Source organism: Nomascus leucogenys, chromosome 21 (assembly GCF_006542625.1).
Source record: "Nomascus leucogenys isolate Asia chromosome 21, Asia_NLE_v1, whole genome shotgun sequence".
In the NCBI taxonomy this organism is placed as follows: Eukaryota; Metazoa; Chordata; class Mammalia; order Primates; family Hylobatidae; genus Nomascus; species Nomascus leucogenys.
Window position 1 is genome coordinate 45,959,400 of NC_044401.1, and position 26,280 is coordinate 45,985,679.

Here is a 26,280-nt window from a genome sequence, read left to right on the forward strand (position 1 = left end):
GCGATTCTCCTGCCTCAGCCTCCTGAGCAGCTGGGATTACAGAAACCCACCATCATGTCTGGCTAATTTTTGTATTTTTGTAGAGACAGGATGTTTCACAATGTTGGCCAAGCTGGTCTCGAACTCCTGACCTCAGGTGATCTGACCATCTTGGCCTCCCAAATCCCCACCTGTGCTGGGATTATAGGTATCAGCCACCGCACCTGGCCCCAAATTTAATTTTTCTAAGGAAAATAAATCTACAGATCTAAGAAGCACAATGAATTTCAAGTAGGAAAATATAAAGCAACCTACACCTGGACACAACATAGTTAAACTTGTTCAAAGCAAACACAGGGAGAAAAATCTTGAAAGTAGGAAGAGAATAATGATTCAGCATATGCAGAGATTAGTGGCTAACTTCCAGTTAGAAACAACAGGGGCAAGAAAGACAGTGAAATCACATATTCAAAAAACTGAAAGATACAGCTGTCAACCAAGAAGACAGCAAAACCATCCTTCAAAAATGAGAAAATATTCCCAGATAACCAAATATTGAGAAAATTTTTTTTGCTAGCAGACCTGCCTTAAACGAACACTAAAGGAAGCCCATCAAGCTGAAAGGAAAAGACATCAGACTTAAATACACAGAAAGAATTGAGGAGCACCAGAAACGGCAAATATGTGGATTAATTCAAAAAAGACTCCATAAACATATTTTTCTCATTTCTTCCTCCCTTTAAAAGACCCAAGAATGTATAAAGCAATGATCACAACACTGTACTACTGGGTTTGTAATATATATAGATGTATATTACAAATAGCGGTACAATAAAGAAGAGAAAATGGACCTACATTAGAAGAAAGTTTCTTTATCTTACTGATAACAAGCAGCTTGTTAAAAATGCATAATCCTGACAGCAAACACAAAGAAAATATCTTTAAAAATATACAGTTAAAAAAAATCAATGGAGTAATTAAAATGGCACACTAAAAAGTATTTAACACAAAAGGCAATAGAGGAAACAAAGGAACAAAAACACAGGAGATATCTATCTATATCTATGTAAAGATACATATATATATAAAGGATCATATCATATATAAACCATAGTGAAATGACACTATATCTATGTGTATATATATACTTACTTTATATATGTATATATATATCTTTTTATATATGTATATAAAGATATGTCTTTTTATATATGTATATAAAGATGTCTTTTTATATATGTATATAAAGATATGTCTTTTTATATATGTATATAAAGATATATATCTTTTTATATATGTATATAAAGATATATATCTTTTTATATATGTATGTAAAGATATATATCTTTTTATATATGTATGTAAAGATATATATCTTTTCATATATGTATATATATATCTTTTCATATATGTATATACATATATATCTTTTCATATATGTATATAAAGATTATATCTTTTCATATATGTATATAAAGATTATATCTTTTCATATATGTATATAAAGATATATATCTTTTCATGTATGTATTAAAGATACATATATCTTTTCATATATGTATATAAAGATATATCTTTTCATAAATGTATATAAAGATATATATCTTCATATACGTATATGAAGATATATATCTTCATATACGTATATAAAGATATATATATCTTTTCATATATGTATAAAGATATATATCTTTTCATATGTATATAAAGATATATATCTTTTCATATATGTATATATATCTTTTCATATATGTATATATATCTTTTCATATATGTATGCAGATATATCTTTTCATATATGTATATAAAGATATATGTATATATCTAAAATATATATATATATATATATAGTGTGTGTGTGTAGCAGATACCAAAATGGCAAATGTAAATCCAACCATATCCCTAATTAAATATGAATGGTCTAAATAGTCCAATGGAAAGGCAGCAACTGTCAGAAAGGATAAAAACACAAATTCCAACTATATGCTGTCAACAAGACATATCCTACATTCAAAACTGAAAGTAAAAGGATGGGAAAAAGGATATACTACAGAAGCAGTAACCATAAGAGACAGAATGGCTATATTAACATCAGACAAAGCAGACTTTATAGAGACAAAGAAAGACATTTCATAATAATAAACAGTCAAAACATCAGGAAGATATAATAACTGTGTATGCACCTAAAAAGAGTCCCAAAATAATGAAGCAGTAACTAACATTATTGAAAGGAAAAATTAAAAATTCAACAATTATATTTGGAGATCTCAATGTCCCACTCTAAACAAGTGATAGAATAATTAGACAGAAAATTAGCAAAGACAGAGAAGACCTAAACCACACTATCAACCAACATATTATACCTAAGTGGCATATATAGAAAACACTACCAAACAATTCTAGAATACATATAGTTTTAAAACATTCTCTAGGACAGGCCACACGCGTGGCCATAAAATAAGTCTCACTAAATTTAAATGGATTGAAGTCATAAAAATATGTTTTCTGAGCCACACAAGGTGGCTCACGCCTGTAACCCCAGCAGTTCGGGAGCCTGAGGTGGACGGATTGCTTAAGCCCTGGAGTTCAAGACCAGCCTGGGCAACACAGCAAAACCCTGTCTTACAAACAAATACATTTATATGTTCTCTAACCATACCAGAATTGAATTTGAAATCAACTAAAAAACTGGGAAATCCACAAACATTTGGAAATTAAACTTCAAACTTCTAAATAACAAAGACAAAATGTAAAGGGAAATTAGAAAATATTTTTAACTGAATGAAAATGAAAACAAATATCAAAATTTACAGGATGCAGCAAAAGCAATACTTAAAATATACAGCTTTAAATATATATTTGAAGAAGAGTCTCATATATACCTTCCTATCAAAAAATGTAACTGATTCAAATACTCTTTCTTATTCTTCCATAGAGTTTCAAATTTTTTTTTTTAAGTAATATGCTCTCAGGCATTTTATCTTTGTAGTTGTCATTATGAAGGTATACCTATTCTTCCATCATGAGTCCCAATACCTATTATTTATATTTTAAAAGATAATTATTTATGTATATTCATTTTCTTCCTAAAGACACCTGGCCAAACTAATTTAAGAAAAAAAAAGAAAAAGAAACAAAAGTCAAAGTATGATAAGTTAGAGATTCATGTCATTCAGAGATGCTACAACCTGGAGTGAAAAGTGAGCCCTATAATCAATGATAAAGACCTTTTAAATCTAACACAGAACTGTTCTCCACTGCCCACCTCAGCCATGGAAGATGAGATTACTATATTCAACAATAAAAAATGAAAATTTCTGTTGGGCAAAATAATAAAATCAAAAGATGAGCAAAAGTAATTTGTCTAATAAATGACAAGAAGCTCACAAAGAAATGGTAAATATCTGAAGTGATGAAAATACTCTAATTAGCCAGATTTGATCATTACACAATGTAAGCATGTATCAAAATATACAAAAAGTGTTTATTTTGAATATACAGTATTTTTTAATAGTGTATAAAATTTAAATATACACTATGTATGTTACCATAAATATACACTATATATGTGTCAAGCAAAAATAAAAAACATAATACCCTCATAAGTATATACAATTGTCAATTGGAAAACTTAAAAAAAAAAAGACAAGAGGCTCCTTTCCTTAATATACAAATATATAAAGAGCTCCATAAAAGGGCAAAGCACATGACCAAATTGGTAACTGAAAACATACATTATGGCCAATAATAATGGAGAAAATCCTCAAACTCACTCATAAGAAAAAAAAAGCTAATCAACAAAAAACTGACAAATATTAAAAAGTTTGACACTACCTAGTGTTGTCAAAGAGACAGAGAGATCCCCTCTCATAGACTACTGATATTTGGCCTTCTTTTTACAGTTAGACAATTTATCCGCCAAATTGTTAAATGCACATAATCTTCGGTCCAATAATTTTTCCCTTCAGAATTTATACTACAGATATATATATATATATATCTGTATATGTATAGAAATTGTCTGGAAGGATATACAATGATTATACTGAATGGGGAAGGGTTGGAAAGCCTTTTTTCGATGTTATAACATTCTCTATTGCCTAAGTGTATACACCTATTATAATAAACATGAGTAAAGAAGTGAAAAATGTTGAACATGACAATTATCAGAAGATACGGAAAAAATAGGAAAATCCTAAAATATGGCCGCTGAAACTCCAAATAATTTCAATCCACAAGGTGAAAAAGAATTCTCAGGCTGAGCACAGTGGCTCCGGTCTATAATCCCAGCACTTTGGGAGGCCGAGGCAGATGGGTTGCTTTAGCTCAGGAGTTCAAGACCTGCCTGGGCAACATGGCAAAACCCTGTCTCAAGAAAAAACACAAAAGTTAGCCAGGTGTGGTGGCATGTGCCTGTGGTCCCAGCTACTTGGGAGGCCTGAGGTGGGTGGATCACTTGAGCCCCACAGGTACAGGCTGCAGTGAGCCAAGATCACACCACTGCACTCCAGCCTAGGCAACAGGGCAAAACCCCATCTCAAAAAAAAAAAAAAAAATTCTCCAAAAACAAATTTTGAAATGCACAGAGAAATTTTAGAATTTTTATGATCAGGCCAGGTACAGTGGCTCACACCTGTAATCCTAGCACTTTGGGAGGCTGAGGCAAGAGGACTACTTGAATTCAGGGGTTCAGGACCAGCCTGGGCAACATAGTCGAGACCCTGTCTCTATTAAAAAATTAAAAATTAAAAATACAATAGAAGAATTTTTATGATCATTAATAACTGACATGAGTATGTGCCACTGACAGATACGTAAACTCCTTGAAAACTGTTAGATATCTTCTTTCATGTTGTGTGAAAGATAAAAGCATAGGTTTAATATATGCACCAACATAGGCCAACAAGAAAGGAGAGGATCATTTGCCTTCCTAACATAAAGGAAATGAGGCCTAAAAGAAGATATGGAAGTAATCTTAAGAGAAGATAATGGACTTCATCTTATAAAATTAATAATGTTCTTTTCTATGTACATATGTCCATATCTACATATTATTTATAATATTTATAATAGTGATACCATGTTATTTATATGAATATAAAAAGAAAAGGGATTGGCCATAAATGCACACTTATACCCAACAGTTATTGTAAGTATGTGTAGTAACATGGGCATCTATCACAGGTAAAAATTAAAGGTTGAGTCAAAGAATGCTGAATTACCTCCATTAAATATGTCAGGCAAATGCCCATCCCGCCAGATCACGTGCTTGAATTTCCAAGCTGCTGATTCCTCCCTCTATCCTACAAAAGTACACAAATACAGGTTATCCCCCAAAAGAATCAGGATTAAACATAGTCTTAAAGTCAGGTAAAATTGTTACATTTAAGTGTCCTAAGTCTAACAAAATTCTTTCCATGGTAGATACTGTTAGAGTAAATAAAATTAGTAACAACTAACACTTAGTCTGAGTGCAATGACCCATCAATGCTAAATGATATCACAACAATGACTCACATACAAATTGGACTTTTTCAAACTTAACTTCCAGTGAAGGATTAAGATTTCTTTGAAGTCAGGACAATAAACTTGACAATCATCTTAAATATCCTAACATAGGAAGGAAAGCACAGATGTGTTTCACTAAAATCATATTTTGATACTCTCCAACACTCAAATAGCACTATTTCTTGATAAACTCTTACAGTAACATTTCCCTCAGCTGAAAAAATCTAAATATATTAAGGATGCAGTTTTTGAAAATACAAACAGCATTTTAAAAGTTCAAAGCAAAAGGTATTTAATGATGCTAAAATGGCCCATCGATATTTTTTAAACATCATGCTATAACCAACCTTTTAGCAGAGACTAACACAGAAAATTAACATTATACATTGGTATTGCATTGATACCGACCACAGATCACTTTATTCATGTAACTGGGATTTTTCCGAGGTATATTTTAAATGAAAGCAATGAAGACTGAAAGTTGAATTATCAGAAATAAAGAACAAGCCAAACATAATTTTATTCAGAAACAATAGATAAAGCATTTTATGTAACAGTCCTAATACAAGTTTAGGGATCCATAAATACCTTGCACATCAATAAAAGCCATAAATGTAAAAGCAGAATATTTTCTAGAGATTATCAATTTCTATAAAATAACCAAGTACATCAATTCAAGGTTACATTTACATATGCTTTATCAAGAAACTACAAACAGTACAGTCTTTCTGATAATTTAGCATTTTCCAGTACTTAGTAGCTTTGTTACTGAGGTAGTTACAAACAAAAAAAATCTATTTTAAAATACTTTATTTCTACTAAGCTCCTAATTGCCTGCCTCAATGTTTTGCAGCCAAGCATTCAAAAGCACATACATGTCATTCCTCTCAATTATGCAAAGTTATTTTAAGTACATACTTCTATAGCAATAGTACCAAAAGGATAATAAAAGCCATAAAACTATACTACTATGTTAGACACTATTAAAAATGGGTAAAGCTTAATTATGTTAAATTAAATTAGGTCTAAAGTTGCCTCTCTAGGTAGCCAACTAAACCTAACTTACTATGTAAACAAACTGCTAATTTAAGAGTATATTTTTGTAACAAGTAGCTGAGTCTCAGCAAATCACAGTAGCCAAGCCTCAGCCAATTACAGACTGCTGCCTGATAAGACTATGTCCATATAAGGCAAATGCCAATCAAGCTATTTCTGCTTGTCACTTGCTTTTTCTGTGTATAAATACTGCCTGCCTATGTTGCTGGGTGGAGCTCTCCAAACCTCTTCTGGTTCAGAGTGCTGCCTGATTTATGAATAGTTCTTTGCACAGATACACTCTGCTAAATTTAATTTGCCTAAAATTCTTCTTTTAACAACTGTTTCTGCATTACACTGTTGTTCACTATTCTATTAGAATATTATATATTCTGTACACATATTGCTACACACATTACTACATACAACTTTTAGAATTGCTAATTACAATAATAAAATTGAACACAAAAGGACACTGCAAAGCCTATATACAGGGAAAAAAATGTCTTCACATTATGCATTTTAACATTATGAGTCTTTTTAAAAGTTGATGTGATGTATCTATTCCATAATCAGGATATTATTATACATCTCATCATGAGCTAGTAACATCTACAGACTGGACAAATGTTTTTGAAATCTTAATATTCAGTTGAAAACATTTTCACAAAAAGCATACTCACCTTCTTGCATCACATTTTATTGAAAGCACTAAATTACTGCAGCTACACATCACAGAATATAACTTAGATATGTAAAAAGAAAACAAAAATAAAATAGTGAAGCAAGAAGGAAAAGGAAACGTGCATACACACAAAATAATATAACCTCAAAGTATAAATTTATAAACAGAAATTCTGGAATGTCTTTCCCACACAACCATTCCTCTACCATGTAAACCCACAATTTACCCCAAGTCACCTGTCACATAGTCTGTCTCTGGAACACTAATTCATTTAGCATCATCTGCTAATTTCATTTCTTCAAGCCTCTAACCCCCTTTCTTCTCTTCCACTCCTCTCAACCAAGAATGGGGAGAAGAGAACCTACTAAGCTGGAAACTGAAACCATGCAAATACAAAAAGACAGATATAAAATTACTTGGATAAACCACCGAAGTCAGTTCAGATCTTCCTCGTTCCTTGCCCTACTCCCTCACTTCAGCAGTCAGTGAATATTCCTGCTTAGCAATTCTTTTAACATTTTGCTGGCTAAATAATCTTTGATTATAAACACTTGGGCAGATATAAACAGATTAAGACTAAAAATATACAGATGTTCCTTGACTTAATGCCTATGCCTTTTGCATCATCATAAAGTCAAAAGATCCTAAATCAAACCACTCTTAAGTAGGGAACTATTGTATTTTAAGGTAGGAGTTTTATTTTATCTATGCTATCAATCAAGATAGTATTTGTTTCCTATCAACCAATGACAGCAAATGTTAATAGAAATACAATAATATACATAAAGACTTTTCATTTTACATGGTACAAACTTGTATACCGATATAATATTTAAGGAAATTTTCTACTAATACCAGTTTGAATAATTATGGCACAGAAATAAAATACACAAATATTTTGCAGAGGCCGTTAGCTACCACCCTTCCACTATTTAGTTTTGATAGACTGGCAATGTTCCAATATACTTACTAGCAGGTGGTCTGATTTATTAATTAAGCCAACATTTTTGTCATTAACTCAGTCAACATTTTTTAATCATGATATATATTTACAACACATTAAGATTCCTAAGACATAATAAAATACCCTGGTCTCTGTCCAAAGGCATTCATAATTTAGCAAGGATGATAAGCACATACAGAGTAAATGTTTGTGATAATAATGTGATATAACTGAAGCATAAGCAATTTATCATAGAAAAATCAAAGCAGGGAGCAATTAACTCTCCCTTTGCTACCTTTTCAAAAGAAAAGGAAGAAGGTGATCTCTTAATGTTAATTCCACATGTAAGAATACATGCAATATATAAGCAATGAATATATGCTTTGGACTCTGCTCAGTAGTGTTCCTAGGACACTACAGGTATTAAATCACTTAAAACAACAAACCTAAGAGATTAGTATTGTTATTATTCACATTTTACAGATGACAAAACTAAAAGGTTATATAATTTACCAAAGAATACAAAAGCAGTAAGAGGCAGACCCGAACTCCTTATAAGGGTCTACAAGGCCTTACATGCACTACTGTGCTTATCCCCTACCCATCAACGACCACCTCCACCACCACCCACCCTCATCTTTCAGACCTCATTTTCTATCCTCTCTCCTTGTTCACTCCACTCCAGCAGCAGTGACCTGACCTCCTTATTGTCCCAGAATCTCCAGCATACAGCAGAATCTACTGCACTGGCTGTTCCTCTGTCTGGAACACTCTTCCTCGAGAGATCCTCGAAACTAAATCCTTTAGCTACTACAAGTCTTGCTAACGAGACCTCTTCCAGTCACACCATTTGAAATTGCAACATCCCACCACATACATTCAATCCCCCTTTTATTCTGTTATACATTTTGCACAGTACTGCCCACCTCCTAACATATCACACAACCGACATATTCATGTTTTTTTCTGCCCTAACTATAAACTCCACAAGAGAATAAATTTTTGTCTGTTTTATCCACTGATATATCCCAGTGCCTAAACACATAAGAGATGCAGTATTTAATTATTAGTAAAGCTGGAATTTCCTCCTAGGAAATCAGGCTCTACAAGCTTAACCACCATACAACACTCTTTCTAATTATGGAATCACAGATAACAAAACAAAGGCATGTAGAAAAGTCACCCAAGGTCACATAAACCTAATAAAATGGCGAAACTTGGTCTCAAAACCAGCCTAAATGGGGTTTGGCAACATTATGTTACCCTTAGAATTTCCAGAGAAAGACTTGACTGTCTTAACAATAAAGAGATTCAACCTACTGATAAGTCTACTATAAACTTTATGAAACACCGTATGAAATGTACCATGGTAATTCTTAGCAACATAAACAGGTTAGTCCAATCTAACTTAACTTCCATTCTTTGTTTAAAAATAATGCTAGTAACAAATTTCAGAAGTACTCCTTCAGAAAAGCTACAAAAACTGCATGCACGTTGCAACAGATAGGAAGAGCTTCTTTCATATTTTCAAATATTTCACATTTCATGTTTTCAAATATTTCACATTTCATGTAGACAGTTTCTACTGATACAGTATTTTCAAAGTATATCTTTATGTTGTTTGCAGAGCATACTTTTAGCCCACCAAATTATGTTTTAACTGTCATCTTTGCCTAGAAAAGTAAGATTGCTAAAGATGAAGTTTTATGAATTAACGTAGCAAGATCCAGATAAGAGATGTGTTAGAAGAAACTCCCACAAAAATTCTGTCAAGAATATAAATTTCTGAGGCAATAAATAAAACCTTAATGTTACTCCTAAGTATGATCATCCTTTGAAAAGCCATTCATTGAAAAGAACATAGTTCTTGGTTAATTAAGGTAATCTTTCTAGAAAATCATTTTTAAAGTTTCAATGAAATGTGTAATGCTTACACATTTTTAACTGTTTATGCTCCCATGAGCACTACCAAATAAAAAGGCTACCTCTGCCCTTTAAATCAAAAGCCCAAAGCAATGAAAGGATAAATTACAGCACACATGGCTGTAAGAATCTGAAACTAAAAATGCTTACAGTCCTTTAGCATCTTTTAACTAGAGCACATTTTACACATTATACATTTACACATTAGTCAAGTTATATTTTTAAATTAGTTCTTACTTTTATGATTTAATGAGCCTTTCTGAATGATGTTTTAAAAAGAATAAAAACTTGTTCCAGGCAAGAGATTTCTATGAATTTCGTTTGAATCTCTCTAGAGTGACAATGCAAAGAACAGACGTATGTGTTCTTTAAATTTATAATAACTGCTTTGAAATTTAAAATTATTAAGATTCCCTCTAAGGAGTTATACTTTATATATTTTGAACTAAATGATATCTGAATGGCCTAATAGTATATTTTTCATAACCATATCTATCCCAAGGAGGAATGACAGTCCAACAAACTTAAACCAACCACCCCAGAAATTGCCTTTTTTTTTTTTTTTTTGAGATGTAGTCTTGCTCTGTCACCAGGCTGGAGTGCGGTGGCGCGATCTCAGCTCGCCACAACCTCCACCTCCCAGGTTCAAGCGATTCCCCTGCCTCAGCCTCCGGCATAGCTGGGACTACAGGCACGTGCCACCACGCCCGGCTAATTTTTTCTATTTTAGTAGAGACGGGGTTTCACCATGTTGGCCAGGATGTTCTCGATCTCCTGACCTCATGATCCACCCACCTTGGCCTCCCAAAGTGCTGGGATTACCAGCGTGAGCCACTGTACCCAGCCAGAAATCACCTTTCTTAAGCCACTTTCCATTTCTACTCTCACAAAAAAAAAAAAAAAAAAGTCAAGCCAAAATCTTTAAAACTTTGCAATTAGTGTGGTTACTGCACTTAGCTGAGAAAGAAAATCCTACAAAGGAGCACTCAGATATATAGAAGCTGGCTGAGCAAAGTGAGTAAAATAAAGCCATCAAGTGAAAATTTTCACCTGCCCTTGACCTTTTCAAATCAACTAACCAATAAACATTTGTCAAACAAGAAACCAACTGTCCATCTATGTTAGAAAAAGTAATGCTACAAAAGCATTGTTATAAACAATGCTATAAAATAAGCATTTTATAAACTTTACTAGACTATAAACCACTAAAGAGACAGAACTTTTAAATCTAAATCACCTGCTTCCAGAAGCAGCATTCCAAAACTAACCTATCACAGTGAGGATGCTGCACTAACAAGCAACTATGTAATCCTTCCCCAGATAATGTAAATGAGTTTTTAAGGTTAGTAAGCCACCAAACTTAAGGAAAAGCTGTTTAATTCTTACACAAGTTTTTACTGAATAAACATTAATTTTGTAAATAATCATGATACACTTTGTACTATGATGATCAAGATCACCCAGGCAAACTTTGAAACAATCTTCTCAAAGATGAAACCACCCCATTCTGATAAAGTACTTTAGAGTTTACAAAGTGCTTTCACATGTGACATTTCATTCCCCACCCCTTAAACACTCACACACAACTACCTGTCTCAGTTCTTTAGATGCTGAAACAAGTTCAAGAGGTTAAGTAACGAAGATTACACACCATCTTAGCGGCAAGACAAAGACTTCAACTAAGGCCAGGCACAGCAGTTCATGCCTACAATCCCAACATTTTGGGAGGCCAAGGTGAGAGGATCACTTGAGCCCAGGAGTTTGAGACCAGCCTGGGCAATATAGTGAGACCCCAGCTCTACAAAAAAAATTTTTTTAATTAGCCAGGCATGGTGGTGCATGCCACCCAGATACTAGGAAGGCTGAGGTGGGAGGATTACTTGAGCCAGAGTTTGAGGCTGCAGTGAGCTAGGATTGCACCACTGCACGCCAGCCTGAGCAACAGATCCTCCACCTCTTAATAAATGTCTACTCTAACATAACACCACAGGTAAGGTCATTTTCAAATTAAGATATATTTAACATTACTCTTAGCAATCTTCTAGGAGTCAGAAAAAAAAGTAAACATCTTCAAAGTTCAATGTAACACCAACAGACATAAATTTTGAAATGAAGATGCTATTTACAATGATAGGTACATATGTATATAATCAGAGAAAACTCATCATTTTTATTACATAAAGTTACTGTAATAATGAAGGGAACCCTAGAAAAGAATACAGAAATGCCCATTTAAAAATTAAAGTTTAACACTTCATTTAACTTTGATTTTTAAAGTGTCAATTCTTTGTGATCAAAAACATGTTAAAATACTATTACAAGTAATTAGCCAGGCGTGGTGGTACATGCCTGTAATCCCAGCTACTTGGGAGGCTGAGGCATGAGAATCGCTTTAGCCTGGGGAGCAAAGGTCGTGGTGAGCCGACATTGTGCCACTGTACCCCAGACTGAGCAACAGAGTGAGACCCTGTCTCAAAAAAAAAATAAACTATCACAAGTCAAAAACACCAAGGAATGGAATTAGTAGTTTTAATATGAAATATAATTAAATATGGTCATTTAAAAACTTGTAAGTGGGCCACAAAAAGCCATACTCCATTTCCAGTCCATCTTTTGATATTTTTCACCTTATTCAATGCCAGAACCAATCTGAACTACTCTGCCTAGAATACATGCCCAGAATTACACTAGGCACTGAACACAATGTAGAGGTGTGTCTAAACATAAAAGAAATCATACAGTCACTGAGCTAAGGGAATCATTTTTAATCTGATTAGGAAAACTGAGATTTGCCATAAGAATCAATTAGAGAATACTAAGAAGTAGCTGCAAAGGAGCCCAGTGATTCTGCTGTTGTTGTTCTTAGTGACTGAGTCTCACTACATTTCCCCAGGCTGATCTCAAACTCCTGACCTCAAGTGATCTTCCCACCTCAGCTTCCCAAGTTGCTGAGATTACAGGTGTGAGCCACCATCCCCAGCCAGAAACACTAGCTTCTATTAACGTACGGTGAACATGTTCTTATTCTGGGCCAATTTATTCTCCATTAGAAAACTAGGCAATGTAAAAGCACAACAATTTATCTTACCTTTTCCAATCTGTTAGAACAAATCAGTTGCATAATACAAGATTTTCAGTCTTTTTTTGAAAAATGTTTAAGAGTACTAAAATGCAGTAACATATTACAGGAATAGTTGAAACATCTTAAGTACAATCTACTAAACACATCTTTGAAGAAAATGCTCAGAATTCAAAAACTCACTTTAATTAACTAAATAACAAAATTCTCTTTATGTGTAGACGCACAGTAAAACAGTATGCATCTATTCCCTAGCAACCTCTTGAGCTGGATATGACTGACCTCACAAAAACCTTCTGAGTGTTAGATAGTGTGGTTTATAAGTGAAGCACACATTTTATATAATGCTTAGAAGTAAACAAGGCGTACATTTTTAAATAACTGAAATAATATAATTGGACTGTTGGTAATACAAAGGATAAATGCTGGAGGAGATGGATACCCCATAATCATTATGCCTGTATCAAAATATCTCATGTACCCCATAAATATATACACCTACTATGTACCTACAAAAATTAAAAATTAAAAATAAATTTTAAGTTCACAAAGCACATAATTATATATCATTATTTTCAATGCTGAAATAACTCCCTGGATTGAGATGATGCAGGGACTTCAACTTCCAGTTCAGATAAAATGGCCTAGATCTGTTCTCCTACTGCCCCTACTCACGAAGCACAACTGTAAACCACTGAAATAACAAGCAAAGGAAAATCCAAAGGTGGTAAAAAGGCAGTAAACCAATTTGGGACCCAAGGAATGGAGAAACAAAAGAGCAGCAGAGTGTTTCATGTCCTCACACCCAATAGAAGAAGACAATCCAGACCTGGCATTTCCCAACCACCAATCTAGCAAGAGAAAGCAGCTCAGATAGTCACATTCCTCCACCAAAATAAATGGCAACAACTCTCTGATGTTGTCCCGAAAACATCAGGAAAAGGAGATCAACTGGAAGCCCAAACGGCAATAAAGACCACAGGAAGCACTCTTCTTCCCTACTTGGCCTGAGGCTGTTTTCCACCTAGACATAGAGAGGCAAGTAGGCGAAATTCAGGGACCCAGCCATAGCAAGTGGCTCAGGTTGGGCCAAGAACCTCTTCACTTGCCCAAAGTTACCAGGACAGGGGAGAAAAGAAGAGACCAGTAGGTGGGTCCCACCATAATCCTCTCCCATCTGTAGACAATCAGAAACCCAGCATGGGGAAACCCCTTCCAGTGGGAGCTCCAGTAGGATCAAACAAACCAAGCAGACTGCAAAGTCTCTAAAAATTAAACTGCCACTAGAACCACAGCCCACTCCTAAAATAAAAATTTAAATAGGGCCCAGAGCCTCCTAAGGTAACAGATAAAATGTCCATGATGTAACAAAAAACACCTAAGAAAATCATACCATAAATGAGAAAAGAAAATCAACCAAAGCCAAAGTAGAGGTAAATCAGATATTGGAATTTGACAAGAATTTTTAAGCAAAAGTTTCAACAATATATTAACAAATTCTACTGCAATAAGTGAAAAAAACACAAACAGCCATAATAAAAATGTTTCCACAATTATACATTATCCAGAAACAAGTGAAAAAATGGAAAATCTCAGCCAAGAAACAGAAGTTATTAAAAAAAGAAGCATAGTCTTCAGATATCTACTACAGAAAAATTAAAAAAAAAAAAAAAAAGCAAAGCCAGCTGCAGTAGCTCACACCTGTAATTTCAGCACTTTGGGAAGATGAGGCAGGAGGATCACTTCTGCTCAGGAGGGTAAGACCAGCATGGGCAACACAGTGAGACCTCATCTCTACAAAAAAATTTTACAAATTAACTGGGCATGGTGGCACACACCTGTAGTCCCAGCTACTTGCCAGGCTAAGGTATGAAGATTGCTTGAGCCTGGGAAGTCAGAGCGGTAGTGAGCTGTGATCACACCACTGCATTCCTGCCTAGAAAAAAAAGTAAATAAAATAAATAAGCAAATAAATAAAAACTAAAAAGAAGAAAAAAATTAAGACAACTAAAAAGTACAATAAATTTTTAAGGTGGGCTCAATAAAAACATAGAGATGGGGTAGACATTGTGGCTCACGCCTGTAATTCCAGCACTTTGGAAGGCCAAGGAGGGTGTATTACCTGAGCTCAGGAGTTCAAGACCAGCCTGGGGAACATGGCGAAACACCATCTCTACAAAAAATATAAAAATTAGCCAGACATGGTGGCTTTACACCTGTAGTCCCAGCTACTCAGGACGCTAAGGTAGGGGGATGACTTGAGCCTGGGAGGTGGAGGTTGCAGTGAGCCAAGATCCTGCCACTAACTCCAGCCTGGGTGACAGAGCCACACCCTGTTTTGGGGGGGAGGGATGGAAATGATGGGGAAGAAAATCGTTGAACTTGAGGACAGGACAGGAAAGTAGAATTCACCCAATCTGAACAAGAGAAGAAAATAAACTGAAAAAAGTAGTAGCTTTAGGGAACTACAGGGCAATTAAAAAAAAAAAATCCAACATTCACAGCATCAAAGTTCCATAAAGAAGGAAGAAAGGGAGTGGGGCTCAAACACTACTTGAAGAAATGATGACTGAAACATACTCAAATTTAGGGAACACTAACTTGCAGATCCAAATAGCTAAGCAAATACAAGGAGGATAAGCCTAACGAAATTCACTCTAACATCATAATTAAACATTCAAAAACTAAAGACAAAAAAAAAAAAAAAAAAAAGACAAAAAAAAACCTTGAAAGCAGCCAGAGAGAAACAACACATTACCCATAAGGGAACACCAATTCAAATGACACCAGATTTCTCATCTCAAACCACAGAGGCCAAAAATAAAAGTGGCACAGTATTTTTCAAACATTGGAAAAAATGCAACTGCCAACTGGGAATTCTACATCCAGTGAAACTGCCCTTCAGAAATAGTAAGGAAAAAAAGTATATTCTCAAATGAAGAAAAGTTAAAAAAAAAAAAAGTCTCTAGCACACCTATCCATAAACACTGGCTGAAGAAAATTTGCTGAACATAAAGAAAATGATTTTTTTAAAAAGGAATGTCGAAATGCCAAAGAAGAAACAACAGAAAGAACGGAAATATAGGTATAAACAAGACTTCTTCTTCGTTAGTTTTATAAATCATATTACATGATGGAAACAAAAGTTATAACACCATCTGATACTCAATTATATTTAAAATTGGAGAAGGTGAAAGGTAAAATAAAAGTGAGGTTTCCACACTTCTGTTGACGCATAAAAGTTGATACTCATAGACTAAGTCATGTATGCATATAATAACCAAAACAGCCACTACAAAACCGAGATAGACTCAAAACAACATTATAAATCAGTCAAGATGGAATCCTAAATAAAGGTTCTAGTAATCTGCAAGAAGACAAGGAAACAAACATTCACGCACTACCAGAAAAATTCTTAATTTATATTAAACCAGAAATGTAACAATTTCTGTAGAAGATTCATCCTGGCAATGCTAACTTCACAGCAGACTAACACTACATGGCTCACATTTTAAACACGATGGAAAAGTAGATCCATGCTTTTACGTGTTTTTTTTTAGTAAGCAATCTTTTCCTACCATTAACGTGTCAAGGATCACCTTGGAGTACACTTAATAAAAACGCAAAGTACACACAGAGATTTACAATTTTAAAGACAAAAAAAAAAGCTCCTATTATGCGGTCCCAATGAGAGGTGAAGCCAGATGGACTTCTTGGGGACTGGGGACTTGGAGAACTTTTCTGTCTTACAAGAGGATTGTAAAATGCACCAACCAGTGCTCTGTAGCTAGCAAGAGGATTGTAAAATGCACCAATCAGCGCCCTGTAAAAACTCACCAATCAGCACTCTGTAGCTAGCAAGAGGATTGTAAAATGCACCAATCAGCACTCTGTAAAACGCACCAATCAGCGCACTGCAAAATGCACTAATCAGCGCTCTGTAAAACACACCAATCAGCAGAATCCTAAAAGCAGCCAATCGCAGGGAGGATTGAAAAAAGGGCATTCTGATAGCACAGGAAACAGAACATGGGCAGGGACAAATAAGGGAATAAAAGCTGGCCACCCCAGCCAGCAGCAGCAATCTGCTCGCTGCTGCGAGCAGACAAATTCCACCCTGTGGAAGCTTTGTCCTTTCTCTCTTCACAATAAACCTTGCTACCGCTCAGTCTTTGGGTCCATGCCATCTTTAAGAACTGTAAAGCTCACCGACCTCAAAGGTCCATGGCTTCATTCTTGAAGTTAGAGAGACCACGAACCCACTGACAGGAACCAACTCTGGACACATCAACAATAAACTCAAAAGTCTATGACAAATGGGGACTCTGTTGAGCTGTCTATAAATACTTTAGATTTGGTACAATTATACTGAAAGTTGAGTTCATTTGAAATGTTCAAAAAGAAGTTCCTGTTAATCTTCAAATGGTGCTTGTTATAGTTTAACAGCTCTGTTAAATGCATGCATTAAATTACTTGAGTTACCCAAGTGCAGCAGCTGCTCCTAACTGTGTATGGTTAAGGACTTTAACTGGCCATCTTCCTCAAATTCCATTCCTTCTTGACCATTTTCAACAATTCTCTTTGTAGTGATTTTTCTGTCATTAGCCATTTTAGTAGAACCTGATATCAATTTGGAAGTGCCCATCCCACTACCACCAAATGACACGGAAGAGAATGAAGTGAACCCCCATGACCTAGTGACCTGAATGAAACAAATCTTGTATCAAAAGAAGAAAATCCACTTCCAAAAGATGGAAATCCACTGAATGTGGAAAAAATGACTCTGTCCCTTGGCCTCCTCAGGGACCCCATTCCAAAAAAAAGTCTTCAAAAGGGTCTTCAAAGAAGTCAAATAAAAATGGGTCTCTTCCACCAAAAAAATACCCTGAAGACATCATCTGGGTTACAGAAGGTGAAGCCAAACTCAAATGGACTGTCAAAATAACTTCCACCTCCTCCTCCACCATTTAATCCTTCTTTGCCATATCTGTCATAGATGTACCATCTTTTAGCATCTTACAGCACCTCACATGCCTCAGCCACTTGTTTTGATTTTCTCTCTGCTTCTTCTTTAGTCTCAGGAATCTGGGTGCCACTTCGGTGCCAGTTTCCATTATGCTTTTTTAATATCCGTGGGTGAGGTATGTCTCTACACATCTAGAACTTCATAGTAATCCATCATGTTTTAGCAGATAGTTGGAAGAGGACTGAGGATGCAGGTGGCAGGCGATGGGACACAGGGGAGGTGGGGCAGTGGCCTGGATGCTCTGGGCTCTGGATCACCTCTCGGCTAGCCTGAGTAGATTTTTTAATGGCCCAATTATATGTTGCTTGCAAGAAATTTAAATTCAGCAACATAACAAGTTAAAAGCATGAGAATGGAAAGATATAACAATAAATTTTTTAAAGCAGAGTGGCTACATTAATAACACAATCAACCAACAGGGTCTTCTTGACATATGTAGAGAATATTCCACTCAATAACAGCAGAATACAAATTTTTTTTCAAGTACCCATGGAACACTCACCAAGACCATAAAACAAACCTCAAAAAACTTAAAAGAACTGAAATGGTTAACAGTGTATTTTCTAACCATTAACTAGAAATCAGTAACAGAAAGACAACAGGAAAATCTCTAAATAGAGGAATAAACAACATACTTTTAAAAAGTCCATGGATGAAAACAGAAGTCTCAAAATTTTAAAATATACATAAAAATAAATGAAAATAAAAACATAACACACATCAAAATACATGGGATGCAGCTAACCACAATCAGACGCACTAAATGCTTACATCAGCAATGAGGAAAGATCTCAAACCAGTAATCAAATTACCAAAAGAAACTAAAAAAGAGCAAAATGAAGCCAAAGCAAGAAGGAAGGAATTATTAAAAGAAGAAATAAAAGAGGAGAATAGAGAAAATCAATTAAACAAAAAATTTGTAAGCCTCTATCAAAACTAACAACAACAACAAAAAAAGACAAAGAGAAGACACAAAACATCAGGTATGAAACAGAGGACATCAGTACAGATCCTATAGCAGTTTTAAAAGAATACAAGGGAATACTACAAACAATTTTATGCTCTTAAATTTGACACCAACTTCTCAAAACCACACTAGCAAAACACAACCAAGATGAAATAGAGAATATAAATAACCCCATAGCCATTAAATAAAACTGATTTCTTAATTTAAAAGCCCCCCAACTGCTGCCAAGAAAGAAAAAAAAAAGCAGCTGCAGGCTCAGATGGCTTCACTGGTGAATTCTACCAAACATTTAATGAAGAATTAATACCAACTGTTCACAAACTCTTCCCAAAACTCGGGGAGAATATTCTTCAACTCATTTTATGAGATCAGCATTACTGTTACCAACACAAGACAAAGACATCACAAGAAAAGAAAATGACAAGCCTATAACTCTTACAAATGTAGCTGCAAAAATCCTCAACAAAATACTAACAAACCAAATCTACCAACACATAGAAAGGATTATGCATGACCATGTAGGATTTATCTCAGAAATGCAAGGTTGGCTTAAGATTTGAAAATCAATATAATATATACCACATCAATAGAACAAAGTCCAAAAACTTTTATTTTTGGCAAATCATCTTAGATGAAGAAAAACATTTGATGAAATAAAACACCATTTGCACAATAAAAACACCCAACTAGGAAAGGGAACTTCCTCAACCTGATAAAGGCCATCTATGAAAAATCAAAGCTAATATCATATTCAAAAGTAAAATAAGTGCTTCCCCCTAAGATCAGAAATAAGACAAGGATGTCTGCTCTTGCTACTACTTCTATTCAACACTACAGTAGAGATTCTAGCAAGGTAAATGATATGATTTGGTTCTGTACCCCACCCAAATCTGATCTCAAATTGTAATCCCCATATGTCAAGACAGGGACCTGTAATCCCCACGTGTCAAGGGAGGGAGATGATTGGATCACAGGAGCAGTTCCCCCATGCTGTTCTCATGATAGTGAATGAGTTCTCACAAGATGTGATGGTTTTATAAGCATCTAGCATTTCCACTACTTGCATTTCTCTCTTCAGCCAACATGTGAAGAAGGTCCTTATTTCCCCTTCATCTTCTGCCATATTTGTAAGTTTCTTGAGGCCTCCCCAGGCAATTAAACCTCTTTATAAATTACCCAGTCTTGGGTATTTCTTTATAGCAGTGTGAGAATGAACTAATCCCCAAAGTTTACTGTAAATTTTGATTAACTTACAGTAAATTAAGCAAAAAAACTGAATTAAATGGCATTAATATTGGAAAAAAAAACTGTCTCTATTTCCAAATGACATGATCATATATATAGAAAACCCTACGGAATCCACTAAAGCTACTAGAATAAACAAGTTCGACAAGGATGCAAAATTTACAACAATCAATTATATTTCTGTACACAAGCAATGAACAATTCAAAAACAAAATTAAGAAAATAATAAGCACTTATAATAGCAGGAAAAAAATAAAGTACTTGGTAATAAATTTAACAAAACAGGTACAAGACATGTACACTGAAAACTACAAAACATCCCTGAAAGAAATTAACAAAGACCTAAACAAACATCTAATGTTCATGGATTGAAAAATTTCATATTGTTAAGAGGAAAATACTCCACCACCTACTGATTCAGTGCAACTCATATCAAAACCCCAGAACCTTTTTTTTGCAGAAATGGACAAACTAATGCTAAAATTCATATGGAATTGCAAAGGACCAAGAAAATCCAAAACAATCTGGAAAGAAAAGAACAAAGTTAGAGGATGCATACATTCTGATTTTAAAACTAACAAAGCTACAGTAATCAAGACACTGTGGTACTGGCATGAAGATAAACATATAGATCAAGGAATAGAATTTAGAGTCCAGACATAAATAACTAAATTTATGGTCAATCTTTTTTGTTAAATTTTATGTATTCTTTTTTTTTTTTTTTTTCTGAGACAGGGTCCCGCTCTGTCGCCCAGGCTGGAGTGCAGTGGCACGATCTCAGCTCACTGCAAACTCCACCTCCTGGGTTCAAGTGATTCTCCTGCCTCAGCCTCCTAATTTTATGTATTCTTTTTATAGAGGCGGGGTCTCATTATGTTGCCCAGGCTGGACTCCAACTCCTGGGCTCAAAGATCCTCCTATCTCAGCCTCCCAAACAGCTGAGACTACAGGAGTGTGCCCACTGCACCAGGCTAAGTCAACCAATTTTTTGACACCAAGACAATTCAGTAGAGAAAGAAGTCTTTTCAACAAACCAGTGCTAGAACCAAGGAATATCTACATGCAAAAGAATGAAATTGGATGCCTTCATCATTCCATATACAAATATTAACTCTAAATGGATTAAAGACCTGGCTCAGTGGCTCATGCCTGTAATCCCAGCAAACGCAGGTGGATCATTTGAGCCCAGGAGCTTGAGACCAGCCTGGGCAACATGGCAAGACGTCGTTTCTACCAAAAAAATACAAAAATTAGCCAGGTGCGGTGGCTCACGCTTGTAATCCCAGCACTTTGGGAAGCCGAGGCGGGCGGATCACGAGGTCAGGAGATCAAGACACAGTGAAACCCCATCTCTACTAAAAATACGAAAAATTAGCCAGGCGTGGTGGCGGGCGCCTGTAGTCCCAGCTACTCGGAGAGGCTGAGGCAGGAGAATGGCGTGAACCCGGGAGGCGGAGCTTGCAGTGAGCCGAGATTGTGCCACTGCACTCCAGTCTGGGCGACAGAGCGAGACTCTGTCTCAAAAAAAAAAAAAAAAAAAAAATACAAAAATTAGCTGGCCATGTTGGCATGTGCCATAGTCCCAGCTACTCGGGAGACTGTAGCTGGAGGATTGCTTGAACCTGGGAGATCAGGGCTGCAGTGAGCCTTGATCGTGCCACTGCACTCCAGCCTGGGTGACAGAGCAAGACCTTGTCTCCAAAAAAAAAAATTAGTTAAATGAATTAAAGACCTAGAAGTAAGAGTTGAAGCTTCAAAAGTGTCAAAAGAAAAGTCTAGTGTGGTGGTGCATACCTGTAGTCCCAGCTACTCAGGAGACTGAGTCTCACTCAGGCCGGAGAGGTCAAGGTTGCAGTGAGCTGTAATAGCACCACTGCACTCCAGACCAGACAAAAAAGCAAGACCTTGTCTCAAAAAAAAAAAAAAACAAGCTATACAACACCAACAGCATCAAAAAGAATACTTAAACTTAACTAAGGTGGCAAAGACTTGTACGCACTGAAAACTACAAAACACTGATGAAAGAAATTAAAGACACAAATAAATGGAAACACATCCCATGTTCATGGATTAGAAGACTTAATGTTAAAATGTCCATACTACTCATAGCGACGTACAGATTCAATACAATCTCAATGAAAATCCCAATGGCATTTTTTACAGGAACACAAAAACAATCCTAAAACCCAAACAGAACCACAAAAGCCCCCGAATGTAGCCAAAACAATCTTGAAAAAGAACAACAAAGCTAAAGGCCTCACACTTCCTGATTTCAAAACATATTAAAACAGTATGGTACTGGCATAAAAACAAGACATACAGACCAATGGAACAGAATAGAAAGCCCAGAAATAAACCCAGGCATACAGAGGCAACTGATCTTCAAGAAAGGTGCCAAGAATCCACAACAGGAAAAGAACACTCTTCAATAAATGGTACTGGGAAATCTGGGCAGCTATATGAAAAAGAATTGAAGTTTGACCCTCATTTTACACCATACATAAAAGTCAACTCAAAATAGATTAGAAACTTTAATAAGGCCTGAAACTGTAAAACTCCTAGAAGAAAACATGGGAGAAAAGCTTCACGACACAGCCATGATTTATAGGATTTGATACCAAAAGCACGGGCAACAAGTGTAAAAACAGACAAGTGAGATTACATCAAGCTAAAAAGCTTCTGCAGAGCAAACAGATCAATCAACAGAGCAACCAGGCAACTTATGAAATGGGAAAAAAATATTTGCAACTACACATCTGCTAAGGGGCTAAAATCCACAATATATAAGGAACTCCTACAACTCAATAGCAAAAAATAACAAATAGCCTGCTTTTTAAATGAGCAAAGGACCTGAAAAAATATTTATTCAAAGACAACATACAAAAGGACAACAGGTATATAAGCAGATGCTCACCATCAGTAATCATCAGGAATATGCAAATCAAAACCACAATGAGATACCATCTCACACCAGTAAGAATGGCTATTATTAAAAATCAAAAACTAACAGATGTTGGTGAGGCTGTGAAGAGAAGGGAACACTTAAATATTGCTGGTGAAAATGTAAATTAGTTCAGCCACTGTGGAAAACAGCTTGAAGATTTCTCAAAAAAACTTGAAACAGGCCAGATGTGGTGGTTTACACCTGTAATCCCAGCACTTCGGGAGGCTGAGGCAGGAGGATCACTTGAGTCCAGGAGTTTGAGGTTGCAGTGAGCTATGATCTCACCACTGCACTACAGCTCAGAAGACAGAGCCAGACCCTGTCTCAAAAAACAAACAAACGTAAAACAGAGCTACTATTTGACTGCAGAATCCCATTACTGGGTGTATATCCAAAAGAAAGAAATCATTATACCAAAAAGATACGTGAACTTGTATGAACAACCATTATCCAAAAATAAAAATAACAAGTATTGGCAAGGAGGGAAAAATTGTAAACCCTGTGTACTGTTCATATGAATGCAAAATGGTGCATACTTTTTTTTTTTTTTAAAAGTTCGGAAGTTCCTCACAAAACTAAAAATAGAACTACTGTATGTTCCAGAAATCCCACTTCTGCATATTTATCCAAAAGAACTGATAATGGGTTTTGGGTTTTTTTGTTTTTTGAGATAGAGTCTCACTCTGTCACCCAGACTACAGTGCAGTGGCACAATCTCGGCTTACTGCAACCTCCCGTCTCCTGGGTTCAAGTGATTCTCCCACCTCAGCCTCCCAAGTAGCTGAGACTACAGGCATGCGTTACCAGGCCCATCTAATTTTTTTTTGTATTTTTATTAGAGACAGGGTTTTACCATGTTGGCCAGGCAGGTCTCAAACTCCTGACCTCAAATGACCCGCCCGCCTTGGCCTCTGCCTCCCCAAGTGCTGGGATAACAGGTGTGAGCCACCACCATGGATTTTTGAGGAAATATTTGCACTCATGTTAACTACAGCAGTGGTCCCCAACCTTTTTAGCACCAGGGACTGGTTTCATGGAAGACAATTTTTCAGTGGGTCAGGGATGGTTTCAGGATGAAACTGTTCCACCTTAGATCATCAGGCATTAGATTCTCAAAAGGAGCATGTAAAACAGATTCCTCACCTGCGCTGTTAACAATAGGCTTCACGCTCCTAAGAGAATGTAAGAGAATCTAATGCCACTGCTGATTTGACAGTAGGCAGAGCTCAGGCAGTAATGCTCACTCACCTGCCACTCACTTCCTGCTGTGCAGCCCAATCTGTAACAGCCCTCAGACTGGCAGCAGTCCATAAATATATATATACACATACACACACACAATGAAACATTATTCATCCTTAAAGAAGGAAATTCTATAACGTTGACAACATGGATGAACCTTAAGAACATTGTAAGTGAAACAAGCCAGTCACAGGAGGCCAAATACTGTATGATTCCACTTTTATGAGGGATTTAAGATAAAGTAGTCAATCTCATAGGAGGAGAAAGTAAAACAATGGTTGCCAGGGGATAAGGGGAGGTAGAAATGAGGAGTTGAGGCTGGGTATGGTGGCCCACACCTGTAATCTCAGCACTCTGAGTGACCAAGATGGGAGGATCGCTTGAAGCCAAGAGGTCAAGACTACAGTGAGCTGTGATCCCACCACTGCACTCCAGCCTGGGCAACAGAATGAGACCCAGTCTCTATAAAAATAATTTAAAAATTTAAAATTAGCCAGGCGTGGTGGCAGGTGCCTGTAGTCCTAGCTACTCAGAAGGCTGAGGCAAGAAGCTTGTTTAACCCCAGGAGGTTGAGACTGCAATCCGTTACTCTGCCACCGCACTCTCTGGCCTGGGCCACAGAGTGAGACCTGGTCTCTCAAAAAAAAAAGAAAAAAAAAAAAAAAAAACAAAGCGCAGTTGCTATTCAATGGGTATTGTTTAAGCTATCCAAATGAAAATGTTCTAGCGATCTGCTGTACAACATTGTGCTTATAATTAACAATACTGCATTGCACACTTAGAAATTTGTTAAAAGGGTAGGTCTCATATTATGTATTTTTTATTACAATAAGAAAATTTTAACTGTTATGCTTCAAAAGACACTATCAAGAAAGTGAAAACAACCCACAGAATTGGAGAAGATATATGCAAATCATTTAACTGATAAGTCTAATATCCAGAACATATAAAGAACTCTTAAAACCCAACAATAAAAAGACAACCCAACTAAAAAACAGGCAAAAGATCAGAAGACATTTCTCCAAAAAATACATACAAATGGCCAATAAGCAGATGAAATGATGCTCCACAGCATTAGCCAACAGAGACATGCTAATCAAACCATGAAATACTGCTTCACACCCACCAGCATAGCTATAATCAAAAAGACAGTATGAAGTGTTATGAAGGATATGGGGAAACTGGAACCCTCATATACTGCTGATAGAAATGTAAAATGGTAAAGCTGCTTTGAAACATAGCCTGTAAGTTACTCAAATGGTTATACAGAGGTACCACACGACTCAGCAATTTTTCACTCCTACATACACATATACACAAAAGAAATGAAAACAAACGTTCACATAAAAACTTGCACATAGACGTTCACAGCAGCATTATTCATAATGGCCAAAAAAAAAAAAAGTAGAACACAACCCAACAAATGATGAATGAATACAAAAAAAATGTGGTAAACCCATATAATAGATTACTATTCAGCAATAAAAAGGAATGAACTGCTGACACATGATACATCATGTAACACTACACTAAGTAAAAAGCCAGACATAAAAGGCCATCTACTTTATGATTCCATTCATATGAAATGTCCAGAACAGGCAAAGTCCTAGAGACTGAAAGTAGACTAGCAGTTGCCAGGGATGGGGAGGAAGAGGGAATGCAAATTGACTGCTAATGGGTAGTTTCTTTTTAGGGTGATGAAAC

At 35.9% G+C, this 26,280-nt stretch overlaps 1 protein-coding gene and 1 pseudogene across 4 annotated transcripts in view; both read right to left on the reverse strand.

The window, feature by feature from the left end:
- The window catches only part of ZNF148 (zinc finger protein 148), a 150,282-nt gene that overhangs the window by 100,369 nt on the left and 23,633 nt on the right, over nt 1-26,280 (reverse strand). For 3 of the 4 annotated variants that reach the window (XM_003275554.3, XM_003275551.4, XM_030801508.1), the window contains exon 2: nt 5,202-5,282. The gene's annotated coding sequence lies outside the window, so the exon portion shown is untranslated. Of the gene's footprint in view, nt 1-5,201; nt 5,283-5,496; nt 5,925-26,280 lie in introns of those variants that run through there. The other variant, XM_030801509.1, reaches the window with a different exon arrangement.
- LOC115832024 lies at nt 17,443-19,018 on the reverse strand (annotated as a pseudogene).